The 24,624-nt window shown below is 34.5% G+C and overlaps 1 long non-coding RNA gene across 1 annotated transcript in view; it reads right to left on the bottom strand.

Moving 5' to 3' along the window:
• Positions 1 to 24,224, bottom strand: part of LOC140615379 (uncharacterized) — a 125,833-nt gene extending 101,609 nt beyond the window's left edge. Inside the window, exons 1-3 of the long non-coding RNA XR_012016052.1 lie at positions 24,102 to 24,224; positions 21,061 to 21,243; positions 10,908 to 11,161 (exon numbers count right to left, since the gene is read on the bottom strand). This is a non-coding gene — a long non-coding RNA (uncharacterized lncRNA). The remainder of the gene's footprint in view (positions 1 to 10,907; positions 11,162 to 21,060; positions 21,244 to 24,101) is intronic.
• Between the last annotated feature and the right edge of the window lie 400 nt (positions 24,225 to 24,624).

Below are 24,624 nucleotides of genomic sequence, written 5' to 3'. Positions count from 1 at the left end.
TGGAGCCTGCTTCTCCCTCTGCCTCTCTCTCTCTCTCTCTCTCTCTCTCTGTGTGTGTGTGTCTCTCATGAATAAATAAAATCTTAAAAATAAACATAGGGGTGAAATGGAAATTATATCTTATTTTTACTATTATATGGTTATGTCCTGTACACATTTAAGTATTTTGATTGTTCTGTATTTTTTTGTCAATTGTTTAATTTCTTTTAGACAGACCTGTGTGTTTGGTACTTACGTTCCACAGTTCTGTTTGTCTTTTAACTCCATTTATGACTTTTTGACATGCAGAGATTCTTAACATTTATGTGGACAAACTATTTCCTTGTGGGGAGAGTGTGTTTGTGTGTGTGAGTGTTGGACTTAACACTTTAAAAAATCTTTTCCCATTACAGACTCAGTTGCATAATTTATAATTTTTCTACATTCAATGGCTCTAATTTTCCTTTACATTTCAGTTTTCTTTATAAATGTTACACTTAAAGTGTTAATGCAATTTACAGGTATTTTAATCACCTGCTGCAAAATTTTAATGATTTTCACAATAAAACTAAATTATTGTAGAGGTAAACAGATCGTAGGGAATTTTCATGTTTATTTTATGAGGTATCTTAAAGGATGACAGTAAAATGATACTTTTAAGGCTTTGGCAGATAAATGGTTTTGAAGTGGATGTACTGTTACTATTTTACTTAGGATTTGTGCTTCCAAACTCTTAATAGTAGGATTCTTATTTTGTGGTTTCTTTGTCAGATTTAACCCCACTGTTCATGTCTCTCAATACATTCACATCATTTTTCATAATTGCCTAGGCTAAAACTTAACTGAAATTTTAGGAAACACCGTTTTCTTTATCCTTCATATAGACAACTAATTGCCTTACAATGATGGAACAGGAAGGTACAGCCTTTAAGAATTCAAAGAACAGAAATAGGGGAATTAGTTTTGTACTAATTCTATTTCTATGCTTTGTTTGATAGGCTTTAAATTTTATTTATCACAGCAATTAACAATACAGATATAAAGTTGATAAAAATGTGAACAATTTTAAAGCACAGGTTGTGATAGAAAATGAAAGTCCTATATTCTTCAGTAAAATGTGAAGAAATCAAAAGTAGATTTACTGAATGATGCTCTTTCATGCTATGTACAGAAAACTATTACAAAAATACAACTTATTAACAAAATTCCTGTAGGAAAAATATTATTCCTTTAGAAAAAAATCTCCACTTATCATTCAGTGGACATTTGGGCTTTTTCCATAATTTGGCTATTGTTGATAATTCTGCTATAAACATCAGGGGGCATGGATCCTTTCAAATCAGCATTTTTGTATCCTTTGAGTAAATACTAGTGCAATTGTTGGATATCTGGTGGTCTTATTTTTAAGTTTTTTGAGGAACCTCTGTATTGTCTTCCAGAGTGGCTGCATCAGTGCATTCTCACCAACAGTGTAAGAGGATTGCTCTTTCTCTACATCCTTGCTAACACCTGTGGTCTCGTGTTTAGTTAATTTTAGCCATTCTGACAGGTGTGAGGTGATATGTCCTTGTAGTTTTGATTTGTATTTCCTGGATTATGAGTAATGTTGACATATCCAGGCTGACGATAGCCTCTTCAATAGGATTTATAAATGGAATAATTTATATATTTTAAAACCATTTCTTCTAAGGATGCCCGGGTGGCTCAGCAGTTGAGCATCTGCCTTTGGCTCAAGGTGTGATTCCGGAGTCCTGGGATCGAGTTCCACATCAGGCCTTCCTGCATGGAGCCTGCTTCTCCCTCTGCCTGTGTCTCTGCCTCTCTCATTCTCTCTCTCTCTCTCTCTCTCTCTTTCTCTCTGTCTCATGAATAAATAAAATATTTTAAAAAATCATTTCTTCTAACTTTGAACTATCTTGAAATCAGAGATGATTTCTTATATGTCTTTGTTCTCTTGTTTGTGACTAACACGGTTATGGCTTTCAGAAGGTACAAAGTTAAGTTAGATTCCTCGCCGTAGAAAACGTTAATGCCAATGGCCGAATATTGAATACTTTTAGTTTTTTACATGATGACTTTCTACTGTTAGATTAGAAACTATAATTCATGTCAAACCTTCAAAATAAGTCTTCTCACAACTTTTAAAAGAATTTATCCAAATCCAGGTAACAAATACAAAATTTTTAAAAGAGAGAGATTTATGGTTATATAAAAATGCCATAGGAATTGTTTTATGTTTATGTATTATATATAGGTGTATACACACACACACACACATATATATATATACTATACATATATGGTAAACTCTTAAATGATACAGAAAGTAAAAAAAAAAAAAAAAATGTTTTGAGAGAGGGGAGGGAGAGAGAGAGAATTCAGGCAGGATAAAAGCAGGTTCCATGCCCTGCACAGAGCTCAGCAAGGGGTTCAAACCTGCGACTTTGAGATGATGACCCAAGCCAAAATCAAAAGTTGGACACTTAGACTGAGCCACCCAGGCACTCACAGAAAATAAATATCTTAATTAAAGAATTATGACATTTATCATACCATATATGGATCAAAGTTTTAAAGTTAAAAAATCTATAAAATAGACAAGCATTTGTGGAAGATAATTTTAAAAATATGATATTATTATAATACAGAGATTAATCCCATGTTGGGTCACTTGGCACATGGATGAGCTTGGGCTTTGGAGCTAGAAAGACATCGGTTCAAATTCTACTTCCATTACTCTGTAGCAGTTTGTCTATAAACAGGGATATGGATCCTGATCTGGATGTGCAGATGGGTAAAGGAGATACCGTATGCAAAGTGTCAGGCACATGGCAACAGTAGAATAAAAGTTAACTGCTGTCCTCAAATTTGATAATTCAGGAGACATCATAATAGCGTGAAATCATCTTTAAAAAAAAAAAACAACTAGGAAAACACGGAGGGGGAGATAAAAAATAAGAAGACAGTTTTTAGTTCTCAAATACTGGTTAACCTTGTTTTTCACATTTGGCAAAACAAACTAGAGTAAAGCCTAATGTGAAATTCATTAAATTGTGCGTTATTTTCTATCTACTCTCTCCAAAGATTAGAGCTGCCCTGTATTACACTTTCCTGAGGGCTGTGATCCTAAATGGGAACTAGTTACATCAAAACAAAGTAAGATTGCATCAACAGAAATGACTGGAATCACTTTATTTCTTTTGATAGTAAGTTTTGTATGTTCTTGGCACACACAGCTACTCTTAGGACAATAGGATTTAGAGCTAAAGGAGGCACTTTTACCATTTATTTAAACATTCAAAAACTGTATGATGCTTTATTTTCCTATTCATTCAGGTAGATAATGTGTCCCATGTGCCACTGAAATCATTTTATGAGTTTGAACAAGTCACTAAGTAGCCTTGATTTCCAGAATTGTCTGGATTCTACTATTCAGGGTAGGATCTTGGTTAAAGACTTATTAAGTACAGAACCTAAGGCAAGACACTGAACTACTTTGTGTTTCAGTTTGCTAGTCTTTAAAAGAATGATAGTTATAGTCCTGAGCTCAGAAGATTGCTGTAAAGCTTAACTGCAGCATTATAATACTAAGAACAAAAGTTGGCCCAGAATGAGTGATCAATAGTTGTTAGATGTTGTCTCTTCCCTTGAAAAACCAAATCTTTAGAACAACTCACCTCTAATTTTAACATAAATTTTCTTAGATTCTAATTCTACTTTGCCTTTTCCCCCCCTAAAATGTTCTATAATGCCTGTGTTTTAAACTCCAAGTTAGTTGTTATGTTTGTTTAAATGTTTTACTTCAATTTGAATTTCCCATTCCATATTTCTGTATGAAACTTGATCTTCTAATATAAGCATCATTAATTCTACCTCTTAATGATGCTAATAACATATGTAACCACAACGTCCGTTATCACAATACATACAATTAATCCTTTTTGTCTCAAATGCCCTGATAATATGGTGAGTTCTGTTTGAATTTAAGAATTACATTCTTTCAATTATTCTCCCTTTGAGTCAGAATTGCTTTATGTTTTTTTTTTTAACATAAAAGAACAAAAAAAGAGAAGTATTTGTCATCCTTAAAGGATATTTTTTGATTCTCATCTTCCCAATGGTGAGAATTTATACCAATGGTTAGAAGAGAAAGAGAAAGAAAATGGAAGGGGAGGATTATGTCTTCTCCAATGATTCATTCATCATTGCTGAATTGTCAAGACTCTCCGCCCAACGGGATACACGCAGCTTTGAATAGATTTGGGTGGCCTGAAGACAGATGAGCATTTCTGAAGTCATTGAGTTTTATCTTGTTTTTATTATTATTTGTTTGTTTTTCACCACCATTCTGCTGGGTAAAATTATGTCACATGAATTGCCTTAAATTCAGCCATTGAAGCTACCATCCTCTCCTCCCTATTTGTTACAGCCTCTACTGAGCCACGGTTTTTCTCTGTCCTCCAGGTTCACTGCAGGATTTTACATTAGCACCATTTCTCTGGCCAAGTCCTCATTTAATGCTTACCATTTTTAGCTACTTCCCTTTGCTGCCATTATTTTATCCATGTAGACAGAAATTCAAGTATGTATGTACAGAATTTTGTTTTTAGAAATCTTTCACTATGCAATATTATACATATGTATAATAGATGGATACATATCCATCTCCACGTACAAATAAAATTTCCACTATGCTTCAAAACTGGAGATGCGATCATTGCAAAGTTAAACAATGAGAATGTGATAAAGACTCCAACAAGATGAAGATTTCTCCCAAAGGCCTTTTCAGAAAATATTGATGTCTAAGAATTCAGTCTTTATGCTTACTGTTTTCCAATGCTTGGGCTGAAGCTAATGAGATTCACATGAGAGGTCTGAATGTGTTTGTTTATTTTACATATGCCATGCCAAATATCCATTTTAATTCTGACATTTAGCAATTCTGATATGAAGCAATCTTGGGTTGCAGAAAAAGGAAACACATAAAACATTACATTACATACCAAACTATATAGATGATAACTACAATGTATATTGCATTGAAACTCTAGTTTCTAATCTCACCTTAGAATTAACAATCAAAATCCATTTAGTTCCACCTACTTAAAATCTGATTATTTGAAACAATTTTCATCAAGTTACTGAAACATATATAAAATAATTTGAATTTGAATTTATTATATAATTGAGTTTATGGAATTTATTAACCTAGGATTTTACTGTGTCTTGGCTTATCTCTTTCATTTTTGTATTTTGATTTGTGGTTATTTGTTTTACTTATTTTTAAAGTTTTCTTTTCAAAGTTTTATTTTGTTTTGCTAGTTGCATGTGTGTAGGGAGATATGGGTTATTTGTGATTTAGAATTGCATGACAATAATCACAATTATATTTCAGAGACAGTGAGACAGGTCTTATGATCATGGGGTCCCTGTTGAATGGTGTGGGAATGAATCAAAGCTGCTCCAAATCTGAAGTGTTACATATCTTTATTTTTTTTAAACAACTTTATGTTTTTCCTTCCTGTAGATGGCATGCTAATATTCTAGGTTTTCATCATCTATCAATTTTGGGTGTGGGTAAAGAACTCAAACTCTAAAATATTGGGTTAAGGGGTGCCGGGGGTGGCTTAGTTAAGCAGCTAACTCTTGATTTTGGCTCAGGTCATGATCTCAGAGTCCTGGAATCCAGCCCCACTGTGATCCAGCACACATGCACACACACCCACACACACAATGTGTGTCTTTTTCTCTCTGGAATAAATAAATATTTTTAAAAATACATGAAATAAATAAAAAATAATAAAATGTGTTGAATGTCACAGTCACTGAGATATCACAAAAAAAATAAATGAGGACCTTAAAAAGCAAAAATGCTGATACAGAGATCAAGATGGAAATGTGATTCTTCATGAACACCTTCTGGGAATGAGGATGTTGGTAAGAGGTGGAAATCTCAAAGGAAAACTGGTTTACAATTTTTAGGTGGTTTTTATTAAGAATCTTTGAGAAATTTTGTCTGAACCAATGTGTGTTCATTGCCATACTCCCATAATGTTTAGACCAGTAACATAAATTAATAAGTTCTATAAGGTTCAATGAACCATATTTTCTTTTAAATTACCTCACTCTTCTAAAGGATCACAGGTATGGAAATTGTCAATCCTGAAATTCAAAATCCACAAACTTATCAGAATTAGTTCAATATTTCTGTCATTTCCCATAGAAATTTTATATACTTATTTTCCCTGATTCAAACCCATTCCTAGGAGCTTCTTAAGATCTAATGTAAATTCTCAAGAAAAATTGAAAAAAACTTACGTCCTATACCCTTTCTTAATTATAATGTCTTAAAATGGAAAAATGCATTTTCCTATCCCTCTTCTAACCATTTTCTTTCAATGGTTCCCTTTATTTTACAGAAAGTAAAGTGACACGTGGTATTATCTTGTCCTGAATTCAAGTGACTCCTCTTCTGCCAGTCAATTTCTTGACTACTTCCTTATCCATGAGCTATTCATTCATACGTGCTCATATCCATAAGAAATATGAACATAGTAGCTTTTACATCTTTGAAAAAATATTTATATATGATGATTTTCATCCAAATTTACTCTCTCAACTTGGGTTATATATTATACACACAAAAAAGCAATCATAGCTGAAATTTTTAAATTATGTAAAAATAAAATCAAACAGAGGAAATATATTCAAACATTCTTCAGACTCACAGATCACTAGCAATTATTAAGATGATAAACTTAGCTTCTGGTAGAGTAAAAAAAGAACAATATTCAGATATAAATGTAACTTGCTGAAATATCCAGACACTCATAATGAAAAATTGATATGGGAGTTCCATTTGCAAAATTTCTTTTCCAATCATAGGACTTATTATATTGTTGAGAGTATTATGCTTTAAAAATAAAAATAATGATCTAAGAGGGTCATATACTTTATGTTGTTTACTATTTGAGATATCAGAAAGGCTTAGATTTTCAGGTCAAACTCAGAGAAATTACAGTTCTTACTTAGAACCAAAATTTTTAGTAATCAAAAGAACAGAGGAAATGTCAAAAAATTTTAAGATCATTCTGAAACCAGTGTAACTCCTCAGGTCCTTTTTCCTGCATGCAGATACATTCTGGTTCAGATAGGACCTCACTAAGGATTCATGTAAGGCCATACTTGCCTCACCATTTCATTGATGTTATATCTTATATATCCCATTAATTCTATGGGTTTATGCAACTTCTGTAGGGAGTCAGAAACCATACATTCTTGTTTTATTTATAATAGGCAACTTAGACCAGGTGCATCCTCCTTCATGGAAGGTGCTTCCACCCTTCATGGAAGCATTCTTTAGACAAAAATTCTCTAGCTAGTAAATATTATTAGTTTAATTAATCATTAACATGTTTAAAAGGGACCAGGTCTTTTCTTCTTTGTTTTCTTGGTAAAGAGAAATACTAGATTTCAGGACTGATAATATTCATTTTTTTCCTACTATTTACTTCCCAAAATACAAATACCTACAGATGGAAAAGCTGGTAAAACAAAGTCACTGGCAAAATTAGAAGAGCCTTTATTGAGTGTTAACACATTTATTAAATTGAAATTATTTTTAAAAAAACTAAAAAAATGTAAACATCAATGATATTTTACACATAGCAAACTAGTAAAATAAATCTAATTTTTACACCTTACATGTTAGATAATTCTTAGGCTTTCCTTTCCATAATTTCAGCATGATACTTTGACATATATTATGCTTGATTTTAGAAACCATTAAAACTAAGAGGTATTTTTCCTAAAGGTGTAGTCACTAGATACTCATTAAAAAAAAAAAAAAAAAAAAAGCAATGTAAATAGATTCAAAGTTCTAACTATTATAAAAATGTATGCAAAGAAATAAATTTAAGTACGGCAATGGTTTTCCAATAAAGTATATCTCAATTATGATGTAAAAGCATAATTATGTTTGGTTTCACTTTTTCTCCATCTATTGTTATAAAGTGATGTGTCTAAAGTGTACTAGAATTTCTTTCCCTGTTAGCATGCCCCACACTATTTTATTTGTAACACACACTAAAGGAATAAAATGTGTGCAAAAGCAAAGAAAAGAAATGATAGCTTCATAACTGAAATGTTATCAATATTAGTCCTTGTGTCTTGCAGGAAATTCTAGAATGAACTGCTAGGAAAAAACATAAACATTGAACTATATTTGATCAGAAACACTCTTTTATACTAAAGGTAACCACGTTGCTGCCAAATCTGATACTTACGTAGTGACTTAGACTCAATATTAAATGGAAAAATAATGGTTTTATTGTTCACTATTCTTCGAGGCAACACAGTATCTTGATTTCTGAAGAAAAGTAATCCTAGGAAAAGTGCTGAACAGCTTTCAAACTGGTCAAAAACAAGTATTTATTTTGCACTAAACAGTTTGCTAAGTGCTCAATAAATTCTTGTTTATTAAATTATTTCAATTATCATTTATATGGGAGAGAGGTACCACTAATACTGTTTTTCATATATATCAAGAATCATGTCTAATTTTAAGATCTCTAAAATCAAAGTTAATCTTACTAGTAATGATATCTTAAAAGTAATGCTATCTTAGAATTGACATCGGCCAGGGGTCAGCTATGATATGGTTGCTGATGCCTAAGCATTAATAACATCAAGAGTAGCAATATCAAAATTTGTAGATTGGGTGTCAAAAGCTTGGAGGCAAATCCAAGAGACAATACTTAATCATTATTTTAACCTTGAGGGACCAAAAAGTTGTGGAAAGGGGAGATGGTGAATCAAACATGTTTATAAACATTGTTAAACTTGAAGCAAAAATTAGGCCAGATTTAGTTAATTTCGGTCAGTTTAAGAGCTCTGTGCCATTTTGTTTTTAAATATTTTATGAATTACCTTGAGCTGTTGTATCACCAGTGCAATTTGTGGTACAAAAGATGGTATTGTATGTACAAACAAGGAAATTAATAATTTTGAGTTGAAAATTGAGTTCGAATCATTAAACTCTGAATGTGAAAATATTTAGAAAAGTCTTAATCAATATTTTGCTTATATTTTCCTTTTATATACACACCAGTGTTATCGTAGTAGAACCTCTACCTAATGAAGATTAAAATAATTATTTCAATCAGTATAAAATAAAAATTACTAAAAATAAAGTTGAGTTGGCAGATTTTTTTTTTTCTTACAGTTTTATCAGAGAATGGAGTACCTTAGGATCAAAGGTGTTTCAGAATAGATAAAATATTATATTCCCATCCTATGGTTGGGAATGCTAATGTTCAGGAAGGCTAAGGCACTTGGCAATTCTGAGATCTGAGCACAAGTAGAGAATAGTTAATATACACAAACTGTAAAAACCTAATTCCTTATCTATATCGTAATTAAGCCAATTTAGCATGAAGATTTTGCTGCCACAGCAGACAAGTTACTTAAGACACTCGAGGTTTGCTCTTGGGGAAGGGTTTTCTGATCCAGCAGAAGATAGAAAAAGAATAGACAAAAACCCTGGACTAGAAGTGCTTGCTCTGCCCTTTGGCCTTTGACATTAATCTCAACCTATGTTTTGTGTAAAGTGCATGAAACTACTTCTATGTCACTTTCTGCCCTATGTTTTCTTGTTCATTCTTCCCTGTCAGATCAAAAATGTGTATTAGAAAGCCTGGTGTTACGTGAACAATCTATGGCATTAGACTGGATTTAATTTTAAAATATAAAATCTCATATTTAAGAAAGTTTTAAAATCCAATTATTTTCTGAATATGCTATTCCTTTTCACTGGGCCTTCACATTTGCTAGTCCACTTGCCAAGATCCCCTTACCTCTAATCCTCTCTCTTTGGTTCAAGCCTCAGCTCAAAAACAAAAACAAAACAAAACAAAACAAAACAAAACAAAACAAAACTAAAATCTCTTCTTTCTAGAAGCCTTCCTGACCATGCCCCTGATCACTCTAGTATGGTTATGTCCTCCTCTGCGTGTCTAGAGAATACTAATGTAATGGCCCTATAAGTTCTATTTAAGCATATGCTCTGCACCTATGCTAACCTATGTGCCCAGAATATTGTAGGCCTTCTGTAAGTCATCAGAGAATGTTAAGTGAGAAGGGAAATATTAAAAGATAATTTGATCTTATAAACTAACTTTGCATTATTTTCTGTAGTTGATCAAATCACCTAATATAAAACGTAATTTGAATTTAGGAAAAATAAAACCTGGATAAAGCACTAGGGAAGAGATTTTCTCTTATCCTTCCTAACACAGAAATGGAGGCATTTAGCAAGGAGATGAGGACATGGGTTTATCCACTGAAGCACTTTCTGGCCAAAAGGTTTTTCATTTCTTTAAAAATATTAAGCCAGGACCGCAATTCAGTCACCTTGGTTAACTTATCTTAGCAGAGGTGCCTGAAGGTGTCCGATCCACTTGAGATTCTTACTGTAGCTTGATTAAAAATATATTACAGAGCTGAAAGTGATAAAAATATTTCATTTTCTTCATTCGCTATATAATAAATGTTTACTGGAGAGATTGAGGTATTTCCTTGAGGAGAAAAGTGATGGAAGTAATCATTTGGTTTACTATAGTCCTTCCAATGGATTTCTGGTATTTGGCTTTATAGTTTATGTTGTTCTTTGTGAACAGCACATAAGCAATAGTGAGATGTTCCACAGGATCTTGCAGATATAAAAGAAAGAAAATAGAGTTGACCTCTGAGATTTAAACTAATCAAATCTACGAACAATGGGATGAGATAGAAAGTTCGCCAAACCCACTGGAACTACTATCCGGTTTATTAAATTGAAAGAAACGGTCTCAGAGAAAGGAAGTGACCAACATAGAAAATTAAGTTTAGTCTATCCCCCATCCCTGAATTTTCTCTAATCCCCTACTCACCACAAACTGCATCTGCTTGCTATTCTGGCTTCCTAAGGGCTCCAATAAAATGGAAGTCCATGTGGAGGTGGAGGGGAGCCTTGTCATCTTATTTCAATACAAGAATAACGACCACCCGAGCCTCGGGAAATTCCTCAAGTTAAATTCTGCTGCGAGGACTCCTTGAGCTGAAATTTTGTTGGTGGAAACACCTCCTCTAACTGACCGTGGCTGTGTCTGCTTTACCAACTTCAGTTGTTCCTTTGGTTTTTATCCTAAAAAAAAAAAAGTATTGTGACTGCATCCCGTATATTTGCCTTTTTTTCTTCCAAGGCACAAAAATTAGTAATTGCAATTATCTCAACCTCTTAGAATCCAGGCCATGCATGGGATATTACAAATGGACTGAAATTCAGCTACTAATCCTATTTCCAAAGTATAATTTATCACATTCCCCTCATCATCTGAGAGCTTACATCTAACATGTTGCAAATTGCCATATCATATTCAACAAATTCACTTAATGGAATTGCAGAATCAAAAGTTAAAAGGGGACAATACAGCTATCTAATTTGACTTTCCACCTGAATATGTAATCCTGTACAATTTCTTCAAATTGTAAAGTGAGGCATGAACCTTGAGGGGCCTATTACTGAGACACTGGGGTAGCTTGTTGTAGCAAAAGCTCTGATTGAAAAGTGTATGTCTCTAGAGTTTCCAACACCTGTTACCAGGTCATGACAAGTTATACAGAATGTTCAGCACTTTTCTGCAAATGTACTTCCCCAGGCTGAACTTTGCCCTAGCTTTTTAATTTGTTCATTAAATAGTTTTGACACATCTTCAGCCTAGCTGGTTTCTCTTGAATACATTTGATTTCATTTACATGGTTCTTATAAAGAGTGGCTCTCTCTAATGATTGTGCTAACTCAAGGATATCCTGATAACAGATACAGTGTGGAGTGGTGTTTTTTTTTTTTTTTTTTTTTTCTATTAAGTAAGCTCTATACCCAACATGGAGCTTGAACTCATGATCCTGAGATCAAGCGCTACATACTCTACTGACTGAAGCCGGTCAGGCACCTCCCCCACCACCTCACCCCATGTCCTGGTACTTCTTTGTATGTAACACTCCCACCACTTAAGCTGGCATCATTATTTAGGTGAGCGGGCAAGACTGGCACATCAGACCCCTGACAGATATGGCATTGACTGCCAGCTGAAGACAAGTGTCTCCCTTCCTAACGTGAATCATGTGACCCCTGCCTTCTGCATCTTATAGTTACATTGCACTTAGGTAGAATGTGGGACTTTGTATTTCCCCAGTCAATTTATTTAACCATAATATGACGAGAGAAATTATATTTCTGACTATCCTGAAAAATATCCATAGTGTCAATCTGTTGTGCTAATTACCTGGTCTTAAGAGGCCATACAAATGTAAACCACAGACAATCCTATTTAAGGGGTATTTTTATGCTCTTTGAGTTGTAGTCTTTGTGAACTCTGGGCTAGACATCTAAAATGACCAATTTTGGAATAATTCTCTGCAACAGCTTAGTCGAGCAGCAGCTCCATGCTCAGCCTCTGCTCTGTAATGGAAATCTAACAGTGGTTAAATCTTTTAGGTACTTGTTATTGGTCACAGTGATCACCATGTTCTTGCCTTATGACCTCTAGAGGTTTAATTTTGTCTGCAGACTCAGTTCAGAGTCTATTTTTCAGAGGGGTCTGCAATTTATCTGGAGTTAATTGGGCTTCTAGGATAATCATGAACAATTAGAGTTGCATGATCATACAAATTCAAGAATCAGATGGATGACTTCTTGGTAGGTTCTGTGGCCTCTGCATGGTGCCTGGCATATGGAGTAGTGTCACAGAAAGATTAAGTCCTCAGGTTATAGAGGTAAACTGGTCAGGATTTCAAATCCCAGTTGTGTCAGTTATTAACTTTCTGACCTGGGGAATTTACTAAATTCACTGTGCTTTGGTATTTTTTACCTTTGAAATGGTTTAGAAACCTCACTGTGTCTCAGTTTCCTCATCCACAATGCACAATGTGGTTAATGTCCACATTGTGGATTAGGGATAGTTTTGTTTGGGAAAATAAATGAATAAACATCCAAAAAGTGCTTTAAAATTGTTTGTCACATCATGAGAATATATATGATTTTGTTTTATCCCTGCTGCTCTATTTTTAGCATGGATGCCAAACCTATCTCCTTGTAGTTATTTCATTCGTGTCTGTGTCTGCACAGATACACAAAAAGCAGGGTGTTAAGCTGTGAATGGAAGTAAAGATGTCACTCATGCATATCAACAGAATTTTAGTGTGTTTGGGGATCAGAAAACACACAATACATACACACATGCACAATATGGTGTATGCAGATATATGGCTTTGAAAAAAAAGAGGAAAATGTAACTCCATAACTTTGTGTAAACATTTTTGATGTATACCTTAAAGCAAAGAGATATACATATGTATATATATATTTTTTTTTTCCAGGAAGCAACATCATTGTTCCTGTAATATCATCATACTGGAAAGAAAGCATGGGCTTAATGTTTCAGAAACTGAGACAACAATTGCCCTAGACAATGTGAATGGGTAAGGAAGTCTTTATTCAAGGGTATTGCAGAAGGGGAGAGAGACTAGATACACTCTGAACTCATCTTCACTGAAATAAAATGTAGAAGGATCTCTAAGAGTTAGGGTAGGAGGCATTGTAGGACATGTGTGTTTGCTAATTGGCCTTAACTAAGGGAAAATTAAACTCTTGTATCTTCATGACAAGTGGTAGTTTTGCAGCTTGGAGCAAGGCACCCACCCATGTTAGGCTCCCTTCCTCTCATAGAGACTGGGAGACAGGGGAGTTATCTTTCTGGATGATTACATTTCAATGTGATAACTTCCAGGGCCTAGAGAAAAACAGACCTGGGTTGTAAAATGACAAAAGCAAAAGAAGAAGCCTGCCCAAAATTTAATCAAGGTGAGGGGAATGTTAAGACCTTCTTTGCCAACATTTAACTTGTAAATTGGAGTACTGAAACAACAACAGGATCATCTTGGGCACATTTCTTAACCTTCCTCACACTCTCATCTTTGAAATGGAGATTTTACTACCTGATACACTGGATTGATTAATTAATTGTGAAGGTTTAAGGAATAATGTAGGTAAATATGTAATTTACTGCCTAGAAGATTGTCACTCAACATTGTAGTTGCTGTTTTATTACTGTCATTATTTTTGCTTCACAGCACAATTTTATTTGCCCCATATATTGAACTATCACTCTGAAATGTAACTCTATAGATATTTTAAAACAAAATTTAAAAAAAATTCAACCAAGTGTTTTGGCATTAAAAGCAGCACACCAATTATCTTCTTGTTGGTTAATCACTGACAAAGTTAAGGTTTTGTTCTGAAAAAACTTTTGACCTGCTTCAATAACATTGAAATCTGATGTTATAAACACACTTTTCACATTTAAATATGTATTTTCATTCTAATGAATTATTTTAACACACAATCACTATTTTCCTTATAATTATATTTTTAACACTGGGAACCATAGCGTATTAAGTTATGTAAGTGTTAAGGAAAATTAGAAGTTTCTATATGACCATCTGCTATTTGCAAAGTTCACAGTTCCAAAGTTAATAGTCTAATTCATTAAACAAAAAATAATCCATGAAAATATGTTGTTAAATTAATGATACCAGTCTTATGAGGTAACTAGATGAGTAAAATATGTTCTCTTTTTCAAGAATAGTACTAGCTCTTTGGTATGAACCAGCCCTTTCAAGAAGCCAGCTGGTGAGTGGGAAAAGTCATTGAATTTTAAAAGTATAAAATGCATTTAAACATAGGATCGGATCCAATATGTGTGGCCCCAATGTACATATGATTGCATAGTAATGAACTTTCATGATATTTCTAAGTGAACAATTCAATAGAAGAATCAAGCCAGAAATACAATAAAGATTATCCAAACTATACAGATGTGCCTGTTTCCCAAGCCTAGAGCTCAGAACAATTTAGCCCAGAGTATAGTCTATATGGACAAGCAATAAAATTTTATTATGCTCAAATAGAAATCTTCATCCTTTGAACATATTTTATACGCTCATTTTTACAGACCCTTCTAGAGATACCATTTCTCAATGTCAAATATGATAAAAATATTCTTATATTAAATAGGCCATTGATGCCTACTCATTCTATTCAGAAATTTTGGTGAAGATTTGCCAACCATCAGTCTACTTTAGTGAATATTTTCCAAGTAGTTTCTAAGTACCCACTAGATTTTAAGATTATTCTAATGAGCCAACAGATATTCTGAGCACCTTATTCTTTTTAGAATAGTTTATTAATTGATTTAGGAGGAAAAAAAAAATGATTTAGGAGGAATATAAAAGAAATTGTGTACTCAGTGTGGTAGGTAGATCAATGGACTTTAAGTATGTCCATTCCCTAATCTCTCGGATGTGTGAATGTATTATTGAAAATAGGAAAAGGAATTCTACAGATGTAATTAAGGGACCCTAAAATGAAAAGATTATTGTTGATTATCTGAGTGAACTCAGGGTAATCATAAGGTTCCTTATAAGGGGGAAGTCATGAAAGTCAGAATCACAGAAAGACATGACAATAGAAGCAGAAGACAGAGTGATATACAAGATCATAAGCCAAAGAATGAAGCTGGTTGCTAGAAAGTGAAAAAGACAAGGAAAGATATTTCCATTTAGATCATCCAGAAGGAATACAGCCCTACTGACACCTTGACTTTAGCTGAGTGATACTTTGACCTATAAAACTGCAAGATAATAAATTTTCATTGTTTTAAGCCACTAAGTTTGTGGCAATTTGCTACAGCAAAAATAGGATAATAATGCACACTCTACCCCTGGGTGGGTCAGGTAGTTAAACATCTGACTCGTGATTTCGGTTCAGGTCCTGGGATTGAGCGTCCCCCCCAATGGGGCTCTGTACACAATGGGGAGTCTGCTTGAGATTCTCTCTCTCTCAGTCTCTCTCTCTCTCTCTCTAAAATAAATAAATGAATCTTTTAAAAATATAATGCACACTGTATCATCACCTTTATTTCTCTTTAATTATATAGTTAGAAATTACAACCTAAGAGAATGTATAAAATTAATTTAAATGTGGGTAAAGGGAAGAAGAGAAGAATGTGTATAGTCAGAGAACATCAAGGTCTTTTGTAATATACAGCATAAATGAGATAGACTTTGCATCAGAATTTCAAAATTTAAAGTTAAACATACATAAACAGACTACGTCTTCATCTCACCAAATTTCACTAAACCTTTCTCCCTTTCATGCTACTTCATTTCCCACTAGCCTGCTGGAATCCCAGATTGCATCTCTCAGGTACTAATCAACATTCTTACCATACATTTGTTCTCAGCTTCCTCTTGGATGCCTTCTGTCCAAAAAGCCACTTGAATTCTGAATTACGTTGCTACCATGGCTGTTGATATCCTGCAGGACAACCCTGATGCTATTGCAAAGGATGTTGGATCCTAGTACTAGCTAAGCTAAAACAAACAAACAAGAATCAAGTAGTAAAAATGAAGTTGTCTTCTATTGATAACTCTTAGCGCAGAGTCATACAGTTTTGTTTTTCTTTAAGACACTATACAACTTCTCCTCTTTCCTAACTCCTCAACAGCTCCAGTTGTTAGAAACTGAGTGAAAATATTGGATTCAACTTTTGGCCTCCATCTGTATCTGTACATAGCTAGGTTAGGAGTTTTGGAAGCCAGAAAGAGAAGGAAAGACCTATCTAACACAGATACCATGTTGTTCAGCCCGATCTAATAGAGGTAGAAATTCAGCCTCTGAAATCAAGAAAAATTCCAGTCATTCTTGAACCAATATTTTTCATATAAATTAAATCCTTCAGTCTTCCATTTCTAATTATGGCATATATCCTTGCAGAAAAATAGTATTCTGAGAAGAAAAAAAAAAGCTGAATACAAAAGAAAACAAAACAAAAATACCATGTTTCAAGGCAACAGGGGCTTTTGAGACAATGAAAACTCGAGGATAGAAGATCATAGAGAAAAGGCACCTAGAGGGATGGAAAATGATATTCTGAAAGTTCAGAACCTGGCCCAGTCTTAGGATGAGGGGGATTTCAGTGGGAGAATTTCAGCTAAGAAGCAGGGTAGCTGGCATAGCTTTGGGCTACCTCATAGGCTGGTGAAAGAAAAAATTAAAGTGTGAAGCTATCAAGAGAGCGGATCTGAAGGGCCAAGATTTCCAAGAGGGAAATGCAAGTAAATAAACTGAATACTGTATTTTCTTCCATTTGAGGCACTTGCTGAAGTCTTAAGCTGCATCAGGCAAAAGGCCACGGCATCAGCAAAAGGCTGTTAAAAACCAGAGTGGATTATAGTATTACAGGGGGAGGCGAGACGGATGGTTCACTAAGAATGAGAGCCCCTAGTACATAAAATGAGTGCTCAGCTGGAGAGGGCAAAAGGAGGTGATCACTGACCTTATAATAACTGTGGCCAACTAGAGCTTGTTTTTGTTTTTGTTTTTTTAATTGGCATGAAGTGACTTGACTTCACTTATGCAACCTACCGGAGAATAGGATAGACCTGCACTGAAAGAATATATTATCATTCAGATCTCCTCAATTTTTATAAACATTTTCCACACATCACAACAAGTTGAACCAAGAGAGAGAAAAACAAAAACAATACACAGCCAGACGAGGTAGTTATTGAAGTTTTCAAAAATAATATCAAAATACCTGTGGTTGTATTTTTCAAGAAAATAGATGACAATTGAGGATATTTCCAATTTTCTTTTTAAAGATTTTATTTTATTTATTCATGAGAGACACACAGAGAGAGAGAGAGAGAGAGAGAGACAGGCAGAGGGAGAAGCAGGCTTCCGGCAAGGAGCCTGTTGTGGGACTTGATCCCGGGTCTCCAGGATCACACCCTGGGCTGAAGGCAGATGCTCAACAGCTGAGCCACCCGGGTGCCCTGGATATTTCCAATTTTTAAATGAAATTTAAAATAACTGGATGTAATAATTGAAATAGAAAACTTAAAATGGGTGAGTTTACACATAAACTAGATGCAACAGAGGAGAGGATCAGAAGAACATAAGACAGGTTAATATACGAAATAGGAAATGGGAAAAATTCATAAAAGACATATGATCTTGTGGGCAAAAAGCCTAACCAAATATAATTACAGTGCCATAGAAGGAGGGGAAAATGAGGAAGAAACAATAGTTCAGTAGATATAGAACAATAATTTTCCTAAGCATATATAACACCCTAAGATAGACATTCATAAAGCTACAACAAACCCAAAGAATATAAATTAAAAAATCAATACTCAGATCATTATAATAAATCTGCTAAAGATAAAAATCCCAAAGATAAAATTTTCGATGCAGTTAAAAAAAAAAGACACAAGACATATTATATTCAAGGCGCAACATAAGACTGGTGACCAATCAAAAGAGATGATGGAAAATAGAATATATTTTTCAAATGGTAAAAGAATAAACTTCTATGATAAAATCTTATAATCTTCAAAAGTAACCTTCAAAATAGAAATGATACTGATCTCTTTCATTGACTGTGAAATTTACTTTAATTTTAATAATAAAAAATACTGAGAAAAATGAAAGCATAAAAGCTCTCCTAATGGATGAAAACATCTGAATAAGAAAACATTGTATATGAAAAGATGTTCAGTATATTTAGTCATCAAGGAAATGCTATTTAAAGTTCCAGTGAGATGTCACCCCAGTTCCTGAAGAATCACTAAAATTAATTAAACCAACAAAAAGAAAACTGATAGCATTAAGTGTTGGCAAGAATGTTCAGCATCAGGAATACTCGTATGGCTAGTGGGAGTTTAAACTGATACAAGCAGTAATAATAGCTACTAAGGTCCAACTTCTGTCTGCATCAGCACCCAGGACTTCCACTGCTATGCATCTGCAGGTCTGCACCGTAGGACATGTACAACAATTGATAACAGCAATAGAATTAATTTATAACCAAGTTTGGTGGATACGTATTTCACCGTTGGTTGAGAGGCAACAGTCTAGAGGTGTATATATATATTTATTTAGTTTTATCAAGATATGATTTGCAAAACTGTAGGATCTTTAAAGTATACATCAAAAGATGGCCGGAAAAGACAAACTCTGCTTTTTGGAATAGAAATTAGAAGAAATGCCCCAAAGCCCTAATTTCTGACCCATGTTGCAAAGATAGAAACATTAAGAAGCTTCTCGCTCATGAGTCTAACAGGTCCAGAAATCTAGCAGGGCATCTAACCTGATTCCCCCAGGGCCACAGTTATCAACCCCTAGTGATAAGCAAGGTAGACGGCTATATCCAGGTCATTTAGGAAGCTGAAAACAGAGGCACGGGAAACAAAGGACTTGATTAGCATTAGTAAAAGAGACTGGAAAAAGAAAAATCAAATTAACTGTTTTACTGAAATAAATTCTCAAAAGGCCAGTATAGCTGTCAGGAATGGAAACAGAAAAGCACAAGGGCTTTTATAGACTTAACAGGTTGATAAGATGGTATGTTTGCCTATGGAAGGATTTTTCCCAGGGAAGTTCTTGTCAAGAGTAGAATAATTTCTTCAATTTAGTAAATATATATAAAATTGATTCAGTTTTTAGTCTTGCCCTTTCAGGATAGATGACATCAGGACGGTCTGTCAATAGGTTGCTGCAAAAATTCCCAAACTGAGAAGACTAGGAAGAGAATGGTAGACGCTACGCTACAAGACGCTACGCTCCAAGGGACTCATGCAACCTCCGTTTAACAAATATATTTCAGTGGGCACACAGATTTGAGAAACATTTGTTGGCATTGTCTATTATAATAAATGAAACAAAAACTCTGTCCTCACAGAGCTTGCTCTATTATAAAATTTATTTTCAAAAACCTTGCTAGTTGGAGGCTATCTGGACAGGAGCAGGAAAAGAAGGAATAAGTCTCCAGAAAATGGTGGAGACTGCTCCAGAAAATAGTGAATGGGATGGAACCTGATACTACAAACTAAAAACCTAATTACCACAATAATTAGGGTCAGGTGAGGAAGTGAGGTCAGATTAGAGATACTGTAGTTATAAGGTTAAATCAAATGAAAAAGTACTGTATTTGAGAAGACACATTGAGTACAGAATCTTCTCTGATAAATTTGCATATAGAAATATAAAGAAATAAAAAAACATAAATTAAAAATGAGGAAGCTGAGAAAAAATATTTTCCAAAGTAAAAAGTAAAAGTAAATAGATAATAAAAGAAATAAAGAGTGCTTATAAATGAGAATATATTCAATATTAATATTTGATTCTAAACTCATACAATATTCTAGCTTATTTTAAAAATCTTACTAAAGATATATTTTAAACCCATGCAGGTAATTCTATTGCCTATCTCTGCAGCTCAGTGAAGACTCAACATTTGGGGATAAACACTCTGGAATAAAAGACAATATTGATATTGGGCTCTAAAGCAATGGGATTTATACCTGGAGCCCAATGAACACAATATACATAAAATCAAATAAAAAAAGTAAAAACAAAGAAACATAAACAATAAGAGCCAACTGAAAATTTGAAGCAGGTGCACACACAACAGTATTTTGGTTTTTCAGTAAGTGTTGAGTACGTGGAAGCCACATCCCTGCTAGTCTCCACTGAATCTCTGCCATCAGGCTTAACGCTTGGCACATAATAGAAATGTAAATACTGCTTATGAATATATTACATTTCCATTTTCATTTTTACTCTATTCAATTCACACTTTTCCCAAAATAAAAAGCAAAACTGCCACTTAGGCTTTTAGAGATCTGAAGTTCAGCATTAAGTTCTGATGATTTTGAGAAATAATAGACACTCTGAAGTTCCTATATTTCAACCTTTCCTGGCTTTGAGCATAAGAGAATTTTAGGAAGGAAAAAAAAAAAAAAAAAAGAGTTCACATGAAAACCGTATTTTTCGGTTTTAAGGATTTTATGTATCAATTTTATTTGTGATCTACTGAAAATCTGCTTCAAATATCTTGGCAAGTTGCATGTACAAAATCAAGATCTTTTTGTTATGAAAGGTCTAAAGTGGACCCAGACCTCTGATGGTACAGGACTTACCTTGTTACCACCCATCTTCACATTTGGCTAATGATGAGATTGTATCTTATGATGTAATGTTTGAAATTTGTTATTTCTCGACCTCAGCAGCCCCAGCAACTTCAAAACTTTCTGTGATGTCAGAGTTTTTCAGGGGTAGACTCAGTAGTACTTGATCAATCACTAAATCTGGTAGACAATGCACTACAGTGAAGAAGGGAGAAACCAGAATTAGTACCAGAATACAAACTAGAATATGACAAAACTGCATTGAGTACACATTTAAAAAGCTCTCAAAATTATACATGTCTCGGGACACCTGGGTGGCTCAGTGGTTGAGCGTCTGCCTTGGGCTCAGGGCATGACCCCAGAGTCCTGGGATCCAGTCCCACATTGGGCTCTTCGCAGGGAGCCTGCTTCTCCTCCCTCTGCCTGTGTCTCTGCCTCTCTCTCTGTGTCTCTCATGAATAAATAAATAAAATAAGATCCTAAAAAAACATTATATATGTCTTAGGGATCAAGGAAGCCTTCTTACAGAAGGTAGCTTGGTAGGATTTATGTACAGAAGCTTAACAAAGAGTCATAGAATGATAGAGGGTTTTTTATGTTAATACTAATGATGATAACTATCATTTGGTACTGTTTTGTCACAGACATTGTGCAAGGAACATTCCACACAGTATTTCTTTATATCTAAATTATTAGTGAGGAAATAAAATATCAGCGTGGCTGTATCACTTCACGTTTGCCATATAATGCAGCATAACCAAAGGAGTAATATGCCTTCATGTTCACAGTTACTCCAGGGAAGGGGATTACGGAAGGCCGTGGGTCACTGAGGATCAGTCTAAGGTGCTGCCTAGAGCACCACTCAAATCCTTCTGGTGTCCAAGACATACATTATCTTTCCTATCACACTATTATTTTTCTACGAACAAGTCCTGCCATGAGCACCTAAGAGATATGCTACTGCACAGCCACCAACTCCATAGACAATTGTTGCTATGCTGAGGTTTAGCAATCTGTCTGGATGTTTCCGTCGATGGCACAAGGATCTCTTTTGAGAGTGACATTCTGCAAATGATCTCCTATGGGGGGTGTAGTATGTTACACCTACTGCCATGGCCGTTCTAGAACCCTGTTTCCAGCCTCTGCTGTATCTCTCTCTGGTCTCTAGGTGAAAATCTCATCTGCAGTTTGCCTCATACATCAGTAATGAAAACCATTTGGGGGAGTTTCTATCTTATATAGCTAAAATTTCATAGTTTTCAAATAGTCCTTCACTAAGTTTGTCATTTGTTGGAATTCTATTCATTTATAAAAACAAATGGAAAAAAAAATAAAAATAAAAATAAAAACAAATGGAATAAAAGAAAGTAAGTATAATTACTTTCTATGAAGGTGACAATTCCAAAGATCTCTTGAACCTACGTACACTCTTCTCTGTGAAATTCCATCTTTATTGTAAAACAGTTTGAAATGTGAAGGCGAAGACGAAGAAGAAGAAAAACACACTTAATCCCAAACATGACAAAACTCTAATATTTTAAGTAATTCAAAATTTCAAAAATTCTACAAGGAAATTAGTCTAAGGGAAATAATCTTTCTTCTAAATAAGTGCAACAAAAATCCCTTTTCATGAGTGACATGTTATTTTCTACCTTCATCTCAGGCACCAATCAGTAATATGAGTTATCTTGCTTCAAAGTAGAAAGTGATCAGTTGCACATATTTTTCAGAAAGCAAAGTCTAAGCCAAACAAAACCAAAACCAACAGCACAATTTAGCTTAATTTAAAGCCCTAGTAATATGACAGGAAGCACGTCCTTAGAAAAGTATAGAAAAATGATGCTTGATAGAACTTTCACTTTTATTGAGTTAGAAACCATCAGAGTCACGAGGTCTTCTAGTCCATTGTTTCCATCATTTGATTGTGTTGTGCAGCCTGGATGAGTGTGAACTGATATTCTTATTCTCCAAAGATACATCCCTTCATATTCGTGAACCATACACATGAAATATTCCAGTGCTGTTTGAGAGCTACTTCCTCACACACATTTAGAGCAGCTGTCACATATAAAATATATACATAAATGTACATGTATGTAGTCCCAGGACCCAGTTATTCAGAAGAAAAAGCAATTTTGCAAATGTCTTTGAATGTTAAAAATTCCTGCAAAATTATAAATTAGTGAATTGATCAATGCTGAAGCATATGGAATACTTATGTATTATGTATTAAATTGATGTAATGATTGGACATCAAACTTTGTACTTCTAAAACTGGTCATTTTAAGTGGTTCAATCTAATCTTATGTTTTATTTTAGCATCAAGCTGATGTTAATTAATACTATTAGTAGAAGTAGTATTAATAGTATTTGGATTTTTTTTTTTTAACTTGAATAAAGGAAAATCTATTTCTTTTTTGTGAGTCCTGTGGTTACTTACTGGGGAAAAAAAATAACTTAGCTTTTGTTATAGAGTAATTTGAAAGATTAGTGTAAAATATACATAAATGAATAATTATCTACGTTTCCCGTTGTATCTTCCACCACTTTTTTTATACCTACTCTGCATTCATTGTGGGGGGACTTTCTGCCTTTCTTTAGCAAATCTGGCCAAAGAGTGTCCATGCTTATATTTTACTGTTGCAGTTTGCTGTCTCCAGTGCCCTCCCCCTAACCTTACTATGAGAGGGACAAGAAAGGCCGTCTAGAACTTTTATCACATATTTGAAGCCTTCCTGGGATAGTTCACTCAGAATAAGTTCTCCTATCTCTGTGCTCGCACACGAAGACCTGGTTTCACTGTGATCGGATAAATGGTATTTGTACCCAGTAGAGTACAAGTTCTTTGAGGTGAGAGATCACGTCAATTTGTTCCTATGCAATTTGCAGCCGGTGTGATATCTGTATGCACACAAAAAGTGCTCCTTGAATTGAAGATTGCTGCTAAACTGCATTGCATTCCAAACACTAGGAGTACCGTAGCAGATCTCCCAAAGGCATTTTCTCATACATGGAATGTTCAGTTATCTACCCGTGTTTTCTAATTGCCTTACCACACATTTCCTACTAGATTACCAGGGTCCCACTGAGATAGTACTGCCAGCAGCTACATATCTTGGCAATTTGTGTCAGAAACTGTTGAAATGCTGCCTTTTCAGTGATGAACTAAACTGTAGGGGCTCTGAATAGTCACCGTGGCAACAGAGACCAGGGAAACTAAAAAGGAATTGAGAAATTCCATTGGAGGGATGGGAGATCTGGATCTTCCAATAGAGATGAACTGATAAAGTCCCCAAAGCCAAGTACTTCTCTCTTCTAGTTTTGAAATCTAAGGTTCTTTGTGATCAGAAGATTATACTGACTCTGCCCCAAAAGATGAGTCCAACATTCAACTCTAGCTGACTCAATCTATGCTAACTTAATTTGTGAATCATGAGGCTCCTTCCTAGGTTGCTCCCCTTGCTCTGGAAGATGAGACTATTGACTTTGAGTCACTCAAAGTTCACCTTGAAATCAATGACCTTCTCACCAATTGCTACAAGGTGCTTTCAATTCCTTTTGAATTAGTAAGCAATT

This window comes from Canis lupus, chromosome 23 (assembly GCF_048164855.1).
Source record: "Canis lupus baileyi chromosome 23, mCanLup2.hap1, whole genome shotgun sequence".
Taxonomy (NCBI): domain Eukaryota; kingdom Metazoa; phylum Chordata; class Mammalia; order Carnivora; family Canidae; genus Canis; species Canis lupus.
The sequence above is the reverse complement of the archived record's forward strand: the minus strand, read 5'-3'. Positions and strand labels throughout refer to the sequence as shown.